The sequence below is a fragment of the Pteropus medius genome, unplaced genomic scaffold (assembly GCF_902729225.1).
Source record: "Pteropus medius unplaced genomic scaffold, Ma_sr-lr_union100, whole genome shotgun sequence".
NCBI lineage: Eukaryota > Metazoa > Chordata > Mammalia > Chiroptera > Pteropodidae > Pteropus > Pteropus medius.
Genome location: NW_024344371.1, coordinates 9,102,830 through 9,118,321, shown reverse-complemented (window position 1 = coordinate 9,118,321; position 15,492 = coordinate 9,102,830). Strand labels below are relative to the sequence as shown.

At 36.1% G+C, this 15,492-nt stretch overlaps 1 pseudogene; it reads left to right on the top strand.

Annotated features, from left to right (window-relative positions):
* The first annotated feature begins 313 nt into the window (after nucleotides 1–313).
* On the top strand, nucleotides 314–432 carry LOC120608653 (uncharacterized; annotated as a pseudogene).
* Nucleotides 433–15,492: the final 15,060 nt, after the last annotated feature.

Sequence of the window (15,492 nt, the reverse complement as noted above, 5' to 3'; positions counted from 1 at the left end):
ATTTCCTCAAAACGTTCCTAGACCAAAATGACTAGAAATTCCAAGACACATTTGCTCTGTAGATTTTTCATCTCATTCACCCTGCACATTGTTATTTTGTTCATACACAAACTCACTTGTCAAAAAATGAGCCAAAGCATTGTTCCAAGTGAATTTTTAAATATGAACAGTTATTATTAAAAAATCTTTTTTGGGTGGGCAAGATAGATTTTAATTCTCAATTCTTCAATGACTCAATGGAAATGATCAGTTTTAATACCACCTTCGCCATCCCACACTGTTAATATAAACCTCATTTAAAAACTTATGTTTTGTCTATGGCCATGCCACCCTGAACATGCCCGATCCTGTCTGATAACGGAAGCTAAGCAGGGTCGGGCCTGGTTAGTACTTGGATGGGAGACCACCTAGGAAGACCAAGTGCTGTAAGCGTAAAAAATAAAATTAAATTAAAAATAAAGGATTGTAAGTTGACAAAGTCCTTGCAAGCTGCGAGGTCAACCAAGGATTGCCTCGTCTAAAAAAAAATAAAAATCTATATTTTGCATGTTTTATATGTGTAGAGAAGAAAATAGAAAAAGAAGCTCTCAACCTGAAGAGGTATGGCTGACTCAGGCAATTAGGAAGTTTCTTTGCCCTATTTTCTCTCCTTATTAACCTGCTTCTCAATGCATTTTTACAAGATTTAAAAAAATGAATTTATTTTAATAGAGAAATACAGAATAAAATTTAAGATACAGTTAATACCGCTCTGGGATGAAGCAAAGTGTTAATGCAAAATGAGCATACATTAACGAACATGTCACCTTCCCCAGGATGAACTTCCCACATAAATCCTCTTCTTTCTGTGGAGGTTGTGAGACAAATATCTAGGCTGTCAAAATCGAAAAGCTTTTGACTCCAAGTAATAAGGGGCCTGGGGCAAGTGACATAATGTTTTATATCATTGTCTTCATTTGTAAAATGACAATACCTTCTTATTCTACAACACCTTTAAAACTAAAAAATATTCTTAAAAGTTTCAATTTTGCAGAGCTACACTCTTAAGTATCTTAAGTATCTATTCTTAATTTCAAAAACCACTGGACCATTTAACTGTGACTTTTAAATACCGGAGCAGGTACATTCTAGTTCTTTTGCATAACTAAACCTTTTTTTCCCCTTTCTTTTAATCAACAAGCTTTTTAAGTTCAAATATTTATAGTGTGATACAAGTTTATAATACCCTTCGACATACATCATTTTATTTGATCGTCACAGCAGCTTTGTGAGGCAGATGTGATTGTTTCCAGTGAAGAAACTGAAGGACAAAGAAGCTAGTATTATGCCTGAACCTCACGACCTGGAAGCAGTAGAGTTCAACCTTGAACCTAGGTCTGCTGGGTCAAATTGCCATGTAGCTTGTGCAGGATCATGCGGGACACAGTCAGTTCCTCATCAGAAAGAAGAAAGCCATGCTCTCCTTTATCTCTCTTGTTCTCAGAGCTCCCTTAAAACCCATCAGAATAATGGGATGAGTTCTCAGGAAGGGATATGTATATACAGCACAGAGAATACAGGATCTTTCTAGGCAGAGTTTTATATAGCTCAGCTAAGAATTGCTAATCGTTAGTCCTTTACCTTATTTGTTCCAAATATGTTTTTTAAACAGTCAAATGGGGGATGAGCGTAGGAGGGAATGAGCAAGAAAGAAATGCCAGTAATCATGGAGAGTAACAGTCTTAGGAGTAAAGTGACAGCTCAAGGCTTTACAGTTGTCATAAAAGTGGTGCTGTTTTAGAGCTTTAAGATGAGCAAATTTCTGGGTCTAAGTTCCACTGTGGTTCTAATAGCATCAGAAAGGGTGAGTTGGTATAAACAATAACAAGATATATGTTAGCGCAAACTGCTGACTATTGACTCTGATTTTGAAAAGAGGAGAAAAGAGAAAACAAAACTAGACTGGATTCCTGTTATGTCCCCATTTAAGGTAAAGTGAGAAACTTGACCAATTCTAGTGAATATTAACAGTGGAAGGCAAGTAACTGATTCTGAATCTTTAAGATTATAGTCAATAGAAATAAAATGCAAAAGAGGCAAGTTTTAAAAAGCTTTACGGTGGCTATTTTGCACTGAGGATTTCTAACCACCAAAAGGGACTGACAGAGTTAGCTGGATGGGACAATTGTACACACAGAAGAATAAGGATTTTGAAATCCTACTTTGTGGAACAAAACATCTAACCTAAAGTGGCTACCAGTGGAAAATAAAACTCAAACACTCTTTTATTTATGACTTGTCTTTCAGCTGATAAAATTTATCTGAAGCAGAAGAAAAACAAAACAAAACAGGATTTGACTCTTCGCCTGGACTAAACTTTTATACCATATGTATAAGGGATTCCCACCTCCCCAACCTCTCCCCTTTTTTTGTCAATAAAAGACTGAACCACACTATTCTCTTTTCAGTTTATTATCAGTTAGAAGAGGTACTTTTCGACACTGTGGAAACTTCCTGTTGGCTTTATGATCATTTTTGAGGTATCACAAATATTTTGGCCTTATCAGCTGGATCTTTTCAGCAACAGAAGAATGTTCCTTATTATATTCTCCTAGATAGGAAGTTTATATTCTTTAAAAACCACATAATTATAAAAACAAATTTGTAGGAAAGGGGTCTTTGGCCACAGGAGGGAATTTAAACAAAGTACCAATGACACATCTTAATAAAAGAAAAATCAAGCTTAAAAAAGAGAATTGAATACTTGAGCACAAGATCTGCTCCCATAATCTGGGAGTTTTATGGCCTCCCTAAAGGAAAGAGTATGTGGTCTGTTAAATCTGATCATAAAATATCTCCTTGAGACCTTAAAATGTAATGTGTCGATGTCCAATCCATTCAGTGTGGGCCAATTGTATAGCTAAGATGTCAGCCCCCAATTTTAAGACAGTCCTTCTGGTGTTACTGCCATAGTCTACAGCTTTCAGAGAAAAAGATGGAAACTATAAAGCTGAGGACATATTACAAATATTAAGGTTGAAATATACTGTCACAATATATTTATTAAATATATTTGAATATAATGTTTATATATCTACTTTTCTGTAAAAGACATGGAAGCACACAGATTAAACTCTTAAATGGAGACAGATTGGTTAAAAGCAACTTTTACTTTTCATTTTGTATATTACTGTATTTCATTTTTTATAATGAGAATTCATTAATTTAGCAATTAAAAATAAAGCCAATACTTTTTTTTTCTAAAGTGTGTATAAAGTGATAAGAGACATTTAAAAAATATCTGGTAGTCTTAGACGAGTTCGGTGCACATGTAAAACCAAATATTTTGGGGGTGATCTGAAGGCTAAAACACAAATCATAATGTTGAAAGGGTTATGTTTATATATACTAGAATGGCTCTGCAAATTCACTAATTCATCCTAATTTGTATTGCCTTTGAGATGCATTTAGAATCAGGTAGTTAGCAATTACTTCTGCTTCAGGAGAATGAATGATTACCCCAGGTAAGCAACTGATCCATTACTAAGAGTTTACCCATACAAAAGGACATTTTATAACACTAGGGGTAAGTGTTATAAAAAGACATACTCTAATGGTTTGGAATTGAGAGCTCATGCTCCGGAGTAGAATAGCAGCCAGATTTTAGCTTTTGACAAGCCTATGCTACTTAGAAAATTGGAATGCTCTGGGCATAGAACTCTGTGTCCTGACATGTGCAGTCTCAAACTGAACAAAGTATGTGTTTATATAGACATGTTTCCTGTGAGAACAGAGGCTAGTAACCAGACTGCAGTTAGGTTTGTTTGTCTGCTAATATTTTAAAAATATGTAGTAGAAACAAAGGACCTAATGCTGAGGTACTCAGGTGAGGGAAGGAGGGGATGGGAAAGTCATTAGAAGGGGATGGGGGCTGGGAGTTTAGAATTGTTCCAACCAATATCATAAATCAAGTCACTTATAAAGGTATAAGAAGTAGAAGACCAAGTTCACAAAGTCCCAGAAATTGTGGATTTGCAGAAGAGACATCCTCTCTAAAGCAATTGAACAAGGAGATAAAGGGCAAGAAAGAGATACTTCATAAAGCCAGGTCTAAACTAATGCTTTTTGCCCTACACCTTCGCATTTATACTTAACCTAAAAAGATTAAAATATCATAATAATTCTGAGATTTCTGGCTCTCAAGATTTCCATTATGACACATCAATAAAGCAAGGCAAGGTGACTGAGAAAGAACGGCCGGCTTTCATTTCCTGCTCATTTGAAGGTCACTTTTGGAGATAAAGATTATATTTTTGCAGAACCAGAGGATACACGAACATTTCTAGAAACTTGTAACATCAGATGTTCTGAACGAGCAAAGGAAAATGAATGATCCTATTAAGATACTTCTGACCATAAATCAGAGGTGTTAAGCTCTGACTGGCTAACTTCAGCTTCCCATTTGACTCATTTGAAAATGGAACTGATGTGAATATAGATTGAGGAAAGATGCTCAGTACTATTAGAGGTGGCTCATAAACTACTACTTTCAGGTCTTAGATTGAAATACAGTATGCCTAGCACCCAGAGACAAATATTTGCATCATTTCATTGTCAAGTGACTCTGTGCGAGTAGCAGGAAAAAAAAAAAGGGTGTCACACTTGTAATACAAAAGAACTGCGTGTGTTAAAACTCACAGGCTCACAGGGAAGAGTGGAGAGTAATTTACTACAGTTGAACACTCAGGAAGGGTGATCTCATTTTCAAGCTTACCTCTCTGACGTTTGCAAAAGCATCTATGTCTCCTTTCATGTCTAATGCTCTTATAGCCTCCCTCCCTCTAATATTCTCAGTGACGTTTTGCTTTGATTCTCTAGCGAGCAATCCTTTAGCAAGAGAGATGTGGATCTATCTTCTGCCATTTCTTCTGAGTTCTTAGTTTCCAGAGACTTTTTCCCAAATAGCATGGTGATGTTCTGCTACTCACTCATGGACAAGTGATTCAGCTGTTAAAAGCCTCAGCTTTTCCATCTGCAAAATGGAGCTAAAATAATTCTTATCCCAGTGGGTCGTGTTGAGGTATACAATTGGATTTGTTGCCATATGCGAATATTTGGCACTTAATAGGTGGCCAACAAATGTTATTATTATCTTCTTTCTATTCTTTCTACTAAAAAGGTGCCACATGGGTAAAGACAAACTACTCGATAACAAAAATCCCAACAATTAAGTGATACAAATAACTTAAAAAAACAAAACAAAAGTACATTGAATGCATTTACCTTTTTTTTGTCAGGACTCCACGCGGTTTCTGGCACACAATAGATACTCAATAATGTTTGCTTCATAAGTATTGCTTAAAGTGTCCTCTATAAATACAAGTAGGTCAACCATTTCAATAGTCAGCCGAGGGGAAAAAAAGCCATCAGAATAGTTTAAGAAATGTTATCAGCAAGCATCCGTGATTGAGGCAAGTGTTCCCGAGCTTGGTGAGAGCCTGTGACTACCTCCCTTCTGAACGGAGTGTGATTGCCATGCCACGTGCCACTAATCAACACAACTCACAGAGCAGAACATTAGAAACAGCTGCCTAAGGACTTCGTAAATATTACTTATCCTTAAATGTGAAATAGCGACGAATATACTTGTAACTGTATAGTAGAGAACAGAGACACCAAGGCAAGATCTTTAAAAGAAACAAAATTAGCATCTTATATATTCTAATATAATTGCCATAGGCATTACAATTAGGGTAGTCACATATGAAGACAATTATATGGCTAATTATAAAAAAGCAACCTGCGAACTAAAGACTCTCTCTATAAATTATAATTTTATTATCTGGGCAGTTTTTTAAACTTTGAGTTGTTGAGAAATAGAAGTAAATATTTTTCATATTTAGAGTTTAAATGATAAACTATAGTTTTTAAATAATAACACATTTTAAAGAAAGAAGAAAAAAGATATCAGAGTTAAAAAATTTTATAAGTTTTTAGTAAAGGATATTTTTTGGACAAGTCTATGAAATTCTAAAAGAAATACAGTATTCCAAATTAAGCAGACTTCACTGAAAACCCACACAGTCCGTCTGAACTGAGATTTTTTTTTTTTTTGAGTAAATAAATGATCAAAACCCTGTGTTATAAAATCCAGAATCTGTTTCTACCTCCTAAAAAATTCCTGGAGAGGATACTCTACTTTTGTTTTGATGTGTTTTTGGTGCTTGTAGGGATGAATTTTGCACCGAGGTACAAATATTATAGTTTGTAAAGCTTCGAAGGTTATTTGTTTGTTCATTAATTGCATGCCAAGATTTTCTTTTTCTATTTTTTTCGCGAGACTCAATTTTCTTTATTCAAGTTGGAAAATAAAATGAAAATAATTAAAATATCAAATATTTCTCAGAAGTTCTGAAACTATTTACAAATGCAGTTTGGTGTAGATGTTAAAATTACACAAAGAATATTTGAAAACTAGGCTGTTAACTTACCATCTTTGAAAGTATTTTCAAAGTCATCTAAACTTTATAAAAAAAAAGGGAGTAAAATGTTTTGTCTTTATCATATATTATATATCTGATCATGTACCCAAGTATAAAGTTCACAGGTTCTAACATTCATATACCCATTCGTTCATTCATATAAGTGTTCATTTTATAAATTTTTATTGTTTCCCTATAATGCCCTAAGCTTTGGATATCATTATGAACAAATTCTCTGCCTTTGGGGGCTCTACATTCTAATATAGGAGACATACATAAATTTTTTTTAAAAGTCACACAAGAGAATAATTATAAACCAAAAGTGTTGTGAAGAAAACATTTTGGGAGCAATGAGAGCATAGAAGAGAGGACCTAACCACTCAGGGAAGACTTCCCCGAGGAAGATAGCTGGACTGAGGTACACAAAGATTGCTGGCCAGGCATTCATTATGGAAACAGCTAGAAATAAATACCAATTTGCTGACCTAGTTTAAAAATGGGGAAGAGTTATTCTACTTTTTGATAAATAGAAAAAAGGTCAGTGTAGCTAGAGACTTTGAAGGAATGATTCCCAACCCTGACTACACTTGGGAAGCTTTACAAAAGACACCAGGTCCTGGGCTCCACCCCTAGAGACTTACAATCATTCTGGGATAAGATCGTACAGTATTTTTTTTTAAGTTCCCCAGGTGATTCTACTACATAGCCAAAATCCAGAACTATTGCCTTAGAGTTAGGAGAAGTATGACTGGAGAAAATGTTGGGATTAGATCATGTAGAAGTTTTCACGCTCTCTTAAGGTTTTTGGTCTTTATACTAAGAGCAGTGACAAACCGCTGAAGATCATGTGAAAAGTGAATATGCAAATGTAATGGCAGCTGAGACAACCAATGGCTACAATAATAATAGCAAGCTATTAGCTTTAATATCCTGAATACACTAATTCATTCATTTAGTCATTTCCACCTCCCCCTTCCCCGCCCCCGCTGTGGAAAAACTGTTTATTGATATGTTTATTGAGATTTGTGTTTATCGAGATTTGTGTTTTGCCCTCTTTCTCCCTCACCACTTCTATCAGGTAACCTCCTCTGCCTCAGGGAAGAATTTGAAGTAAATTCTCTTACTGTCCTTTGCAAAAGTTTCCTATAATTGAAAAAAAATATTTTAGGTGACCTAGAGTAGGAGGGGAGAGTTGGCAGTGCTTACAAAGATCAGAGGTGGTTGGGCCAGAGGATGTAGAAGACCTCATGTGAGAATGGAATGAGGTCATGAGTGGTGATTTTGGTGTCCCACAGCTGAGGATTTCAAGAAGAGTTGGTGAGCGCACCATCCCCCCACCTTAACTGTCAATGTTGGTTAACATTGCATTTCTCACTATCCGTGCAGGATTTGGGCTTCCGGTAGAGTTTAAGTTGATTTAAAGAAAATGAAGATATGTAACATATCTAAGATACCAAAGTTATGGTTGCAGATTCGCAATCTTTATATTATGCTGGACCATATACCTGAGCGCATGCATATGACACTCATTGTGTTAGAGGCTAGGAAAGAGGAGTTATTTGCAAATTAGTCCCTAGCTAGAGCTCACAGCACAGTGAGGAAGAAAGACAGGAAATAAAATTATTCTGTAGAGAGAAGTACTGGAAAGAAATTAGCAGGGATGGTAAATGTGTGGGGAGGTTACTGATGTAGAATGGTAAGAGATGGCTGCACTAAGCTGATTTTTAAGCTGAAAGCTGAGAGAGCCAGAAGCGTCTGGGAAAGAGGAGGATGAGGGAACCTGAGTTGGAAAAATATGGCCAGTCAGGCTGGCTGCTTTTTAATAAGCAAATAGTTGAATATGAGGTATGGTTTTAGAGGTAAGAGTCAGATCATGTAGTGCCTGAGGTAGGAAATCTGAATTTTATTTAGTGTAGTGGGCAGCCAATGAAAATTTTTAAGCAAAGGAGTAACATGATCCAATTTTAAAATTAATTATAAAATATTCTAATATACATAAAGGTACAGAGAATAAGGTATGTATCTTATTCACCACCTTTATTCAATAAATGTTACAGGTATCTTTTTAAAGATCTAAACTTCTACCAGTGCATTTGAGTCACCCATTTGTGTTATTTTCCCAGAGGAAACCGGTATCCTGAAGAGACCAGCATTATCCTGATACCAAAACCAGACAAAGAACATCATAAGAAAACTTTAGACTAATATCTTTTATAAATATAGATTCAAAACTCGTCAACAAAATACTAGCAAACTGAACCCTGCAGCGTAGAAAAAGGATTACACACCAAGATCAAGTGGGATTTATCCCAGAAATGCAAGGTAGTTTTAATATATGAAAATCAACCAATATAATATACAATGTTAATATAATCAAGAGCAAAACCCATAAGATCATCTCAGTAAACTTAGAATAGGCATTTGACAAAATCTAACCCCCTTTCATGATATAAGCATTCAACAAGCGAGAAATACAAAGGAACTTCCTCAGCCTGACAAAGAACATCTATTTTAAAAAATCCACAGATAACATCATACTTAGTGGTGAAAGACTGACTGCTTTCCCCAAGATCAGAAACAAAGTAAGGATATCTGTTCTTGCCACTTGCTTCTATTCAACATTATACTGGAGGTTCCATCTAGGACAATTAGAAAGAGAGAGAGAAGAGAGAGAGAGAGAAGCAGGAGAAGGAGGAGGAGGAGGAGGAGGAAAGGAAGAAAGGGAGAAAGGGAGAGAAGGGAAGAACATCTAGACTGAAAAAGAAAGGGATAAAACAATCTATTCAGAGATGGCATAATCTTGTATATAGAAAATCCTAAAGAATACACACATACACACAAACTATTAGAACTAATCATTATATAAAAAATCAATATTTCTATGTATTGGCAATGAAATTTTTAAATTAAATTAAGAAAATAATTCAATTTACCATAACATCAAAAAGGTTAAAATACTTAGGAATAAATTTAACAAGAGAAGTGCAAGATATATCATTGAAAACTATAAAGTGTTAAAAGGAATTAAAACCCAAAATAAATGGAAAATCATCCATGTTCACAGACTGAAAGACTTAATACTGTTAAAATGGCAATATTCCCAAAATTCATCGACATATTCAATGTAATCCTCATCTAAAGCTCAGCTGCCTTTATTACTTTTGAGAAATTGACAAAAATATTAAAATTCATATAAAAATTCAAGAGCCAAAAATAATAATAAAAAGAAAACATTAAAAGATTCAGTGATTTCAAACCTTACTACAAAACTACCACAATCAAAACAGTACAGCACCAACATAATGATAGATACATAGATTAATGGAATATAATTGAGAAATGAACTCTTATGTTTATGGTCAACTGATTTTCGACAGGGTCTCAAGACAATTTAGTAGGGAAAGAATAGTCTTTTCTGCAATAGTGGAATAGTGCTATACTAGTTTGCTGCTAAAGCGGGGTCAACAGCCTTGGCACACCCCATGGGAAGGTCTGAAATTGGAATGGCCAAAAGGAGTTGTTTCAGGTTTTAATTGGATGTGAGTCATCCCCAGAAGGGAATGGGCTTTAATGAAGTGAGTCTCTACAACTGAAGCCATCCTAGAAAAGGGTAGCAGCTGAACACTCTTCACTGACAATACTTCCAGCTGCTGAGGCAACAAGGCCTTTCCTGAAGAAGCAGCATAGTTCTAAGTCCATCAGAAGAATATTTCCATCATCTTGAGAAAGTTCCCTCATGCCTCTTACCAGAACACTCTCAACCCCATCACAGGCAATGGCTGTTTTAGATATTTATCACCACGACCTGGTTTTGGTTAATCTTGAACCTCTCATAAAGGGAATCATAAAATCTGTTCTCTTTTATGTCTGACCTCTTTCACTAAACATGTTTTTGAGTTTCATCCATGTTGTGTGTGTGAGTAGTTCATTTCTTTTTAATGTGTACTATATATTGTATTAATATACTGTAATCCATTTCTCCACATTCCTGTTGAACAGTTAAGCTGTTTTCGGATTTGGCTATTCTGAATAAAGCTGCTATACCCGAGTCTTTGTGTGGACAAGCATTTTCATTTATGTTGAGCAAATAACCAGAAGTAGAAAACTGGTTCACGAGGTAGGTGAATGTCTAAGAATTGCCAGACATTTTACATTCTCATCGGTAATGTAGAGATCCAGTTATTCAAATTCTTTGCCAGTATTTGGTATTGTCAGACCTTTTAGTTTCAGTCATTATCGTGGTTATGAAATGGTATCTCTTGGTAGTTTTAATTTGCATTTTCTTGATGCCTAATAAACCTTTGTGCTTATTTGCCAATTGTATGTCTTTTCTTGTGAAGGATCTATTTAAGTCTTTTGCACCACCACCATCGTCTCCTTTTAAAATTATATTGTTTTCTTATTTTTGAGTTGTCAGAGTTCTTTATGTATTCCGAATATGTCTTTTATTGATATAGATTGCAAGTATTTTCTTCCAGCCTACGACTAAATTACTATCTTTTGAAGAGCAATGGTTTTTAATTTTGAGAAGTTCATTTTATCATTTTTTCTCTTTATAGTTTCTACTCTTTATGTCTTATTTAAGAAATCTTTGTATAAGCCAAGGTCAATAATATTTTTCACCTATGTTTTCTTATAGAAGTTTTATAGTTAGCACTTACATTTGGTTTTATGATTCATTTCAAGTTAAGATTCATTTCTTTTCTTCTTTTGAAGCAGTTACAAGCCCACTCAGATTTGAGTGGAGGGCATAGACACCCCTCCACCTTAAAATGGGATAATACTATTTACCGTTGTGTATATTTGATATGTGACATATTTGTGTACTAAGTACTTGAATGGAAACATACGTTGCATGCCTAATCATTTTAGGTTGATGATTTCACTTTATATTACAAGTAAAAAAGAATATAACTTGAAATTTTGATGGAAAGATTAGGACATCCAAATACGCAGAAGTGAAAAATTTCCTATTGACATGTATGAAGAAACTTTTATAGAATTTGAAGATAATGTCTTTTATCTTGAACAGAGGTAACCTAATAAAGGTTATAAAGCACAGTTGGAGAATATGAAATAAATTTGTCTATTTACTTCTTCAACAAATAGCTACTGAGTATGTGCAATGGGCTGTGCAGAATTGAGCTCAGGTACTCAAAGTTCACTGCTGACGATTCCTGCCCTCAGTGATCTTACAGTCTAGTAGGGAAGATAGTCATGCAAACAAACAACATCCTAAAGGATAATTGCTGTTTGGAGACATATGCTAGGTGGTGTGCAAGTGTAAGACTCCTACCGACTACTTAGGGGCAGTAATATCCAGTTTCATAGGATGAATAGTGGTGTGCCATGGGGCTTCTGTGTTCTAGGCAAGGGAAGAGTTACATGAGCTAAGGAAAGATTAGAAAGTTGTAAGACAGCACGGCATGTGTGGGGAAGTCAGGGGTTCTTTCTGCCTAAAGTCTGATTTAGACATCTTTTCCAGTCCACAGAGGTAAGAGATTGTTTCTGACAGATTCTGTTGCTCTTTGTTTTGGCACTTCACGCTGAGGAAGTCAAGGAAACTACTCTTATCCTCTTGTTCTAATAGTCATGGACCAGAAGGAATCAGACATCCTACAATTACCCTGGAAGGTGAAATTATTTCATAGAATGTGGAATTGTATTTTTTAACCAATTTATAGAATATTGGCGGCTAAATGTTGATGTTAAAAAAAAACTTTCAAAGGAGAGTATTATATCTACATTGACTGTTGTCTACCCTGCCATTTTACCAAATGTAGTTTTAGAGAAATTGCTGAAATTATACAATAGTAACAGTTAAACAGTTATACATTGCTATAGTCCAGTTAGTCAAGGGAATGTAAGTCTTAATCTTAAATTTGAGGAATGTAATATTTTAAAATTTGGCTTTCTTTCCCATCTGCTAAATACATTTTAGAGAGCATATAAATTAAAATACACATATATTTATATATTAACGATGCTGGGAAATTTTGAAGAAATATGAGATATATTCATTTAGAAATGGCCAGAAAAGTAAGTCGTGCCAGAGGCAAGCACAAAAGAAAAGAACCTGGAGCCTTTAGAAAACATAATTCCTACATATGGAAGAAAGGCTATGATGGAGACATTCTTCTCAACAAATAATCCTAAATTCAGAAGGGAAACCTAGTTTTTCTGTGTGTTTTTTTTTTTTTTTGAAGAAGGAATAACTTTAATTCGATTGAGATTTGATGAACCTTTTTCTTCTTATCAGCAAAAAAATCACTGACGATTTGAGCTGCTCTTCAGGCAGCTTCTGTTCCCTGAAGCTCAGGCCGCAGAGCCCTCTGAGAGAAGCATCCTTTCCACACCGGGCATTCATCACTGTCACGCTGCGTGGTCGTCACTTACAGTTTCAGAAAAGTTTCAAAAATATCCTCATTCTATCCACTCAAGTGATGTAAATAACACTGATAGTCTTTTCCACCATGAAAATGATATTATGGCGATGACATTAATTTGCGCCTACTGAATGTCTGAAAGACTCTCAAGATGTGCCACCCAAAGACATTGATGTCCGAATTTATGTTTGGAGAGGAGCAGAAATGCCAGGTTTCAGGCCTCAGTGGCCTGCTTGGTGGTTGAACCTGTTGGGTGTGATGTTATAGGAATTTCTCCCACTGTCCATACTTTGTTTATCAAGGATTGCTTTCTTTTCACATAATTACACTTTCATAGCTTTATTTGACTGAATTCTGGGAGACACAATTCTGCTAAGGTAGATTAGTTGGTGGGAGGAAGATAAAAATTCTTCCTGCTTCATTAAAGTATCCAGGTACTACTGATTCCTCTCACCCATATATAGGCATCTCTCACCCATATGTAGGCCAAGGTATAAAAGTATGACAGAATAAAAATAATTTCAAAGCATCCAAAATTTCAGGAACTTCAGATTATCAACTACAAATTAGTTTATTGGGATGCATAAATTTTGGGGGTTTTGTTTGTTTGTTTGTTTTTTGGCAGACTATTTTTGCTTGTGACTGAATACATTCTATATGGTACTAGATTCAGTGTTACTGCTGCTCATTACCATGCCAATATTGGATCTTTTTTTTTATTCCTAGTTAATCATTCTATATGCAAGAGGTACAATAAACACTATACACAGCAGTAGCCATGTCGTTAGTAAATCTAGCCCTTGATTCTAGCCAGGGTAAACCAGGCTCCTTAGGTGTCAGTTTTCTTCCTAGAAGCTCCAGATTACTCCAGGGAGAAAACAGGAAGGTGAGGCCTGATCTCTATTTCCCTTATTTCCTATGTTAACTTCTTAATAGATGTGGGAATTACAAGAGGAAAGAACGCTGAGAATTACATATATGAGACTTAGATTAAAATCCGAGAAGTGTGTTCTTGTGCAGGTTGTCAGGATAGGTGTGGGAGCTATGATGGTGGAGTGAGCTTATTGGAGTTTAATAATGAAAACTTGAAATGAAAAGCTAGGAAATCTTTCCTGATGCTTACTTGAGAGAGTGTCAGGTGATTTGTTGCAGGTGTCGATTCATGCCCAAGAAAAGTGAATATACAGGCTTCGAATCCAATTGACTTAGTCTGCTTTTAATGTCTGCGGCTAATTCCCACATTTCGTCAATGAGGTGCTAATTAATGGATAGAGCAGTTGATTGTGGATGAGTTCAAGTTGATCTTTGAAATCTTTAGTGCCATACTCTAAGATGGCCCCCTATGATCTTTGCCGCCTGGTATTCATGCCTTTATGTTGTCTCCTCCCACATTTAATCGTGGCTGGTCTGTGCGACCCATGGAATATGGCAGAGGTGACTTCCTAGGCTAGGTCATAAAGGACAGTAAAGTTTCCACTTTGCTCTCTTTGATCGTTCTTTCCGGAAGAAGCCTGTGACGATGTCAGGAAGGCCCTGTGCAGAGGCCTCCCGCCAACAGCCAGGTCAGCTTGTCAGCCATGAGAGTGAGCCACCTTGGAAGGGAACCCTCCAGTCTCAGTTGAGCCTTCAGATGACTGTAGCCCCAGTCTACATCTGAATGAACCCATGGGAAACTGAGCCAGAACGGCCTCGCCAAGCAGGTCCAGAATTCCTGATCCACAGAAAAAAATAAAAAAATTTTATTGTGGTTTTAAGGCATAAGTTCTGTAATAATTTGTTACAGAACAATAGATAGCTAATACTGAACTTCATCTCCCATACTTTCCATCTGCTTTCTCTAGTCTACTCTAGTTGGCTCAAAAATACCTAAATTTGGAAACCAAGCCCCACTCAGTCCTGGTCTCCTTGTGGATTGCTGATCTTTTACCAAAATCTATTTTCCTCAGCTTTCTGAGCACACAGCTAAGCTACATTGTCCAGCCTCCCCAGAGGTCAGGTGGGGTCATGTGATTAGGTTCTGAGCTGTGGAGTGTGGTGTAACTTAAAATCCAGCTCATAAAACCTCCCAAGCGTGTTCTCCTATGCTATTTTCCCCTTCAATCTGATTGGGATACAACCCCTGGGGTGACATTTGAAGCCATGTATTCAAAATGGCATCACCACTGTCAACCCTGGGCCCTGGAAGACTGTGTAGAGAAATGGGGATTGCTTTGTAAGCAAGAAATGACCTTTGTTCTGATGCCACTAAGTTTTGGGGGTCTATTTGTTACACCAACCTAGCGTATTCTAATCTACTCAGTACCCTTCCACTTTCCAGACCCTTTCTGAAATCTTTATTAAATGTTTTTACCAGAAAAATTTCCTTTCCTATGTGTTTTCCTTTAAAGTTAAGTTATTTCATAAACTGGTAAACAAAACTATTCTAGTATGCTCAACAAGTGAGCCTGGATTAAGGTTTGAGCATTGTAAAATAAAGTTTTACAATTTAACAACCTATGCTGACAGATATATATTAAACTAAAGAAGCAACTCCAAAGAATTTTAAGAAACTTAGCAAGCCAATGAAATAGATTTTGGAGGACATACCGATTTTGAGTGACTCTAGTCACCACACACAGAGAGCTTCCAGTATCTGTAGGATGTTG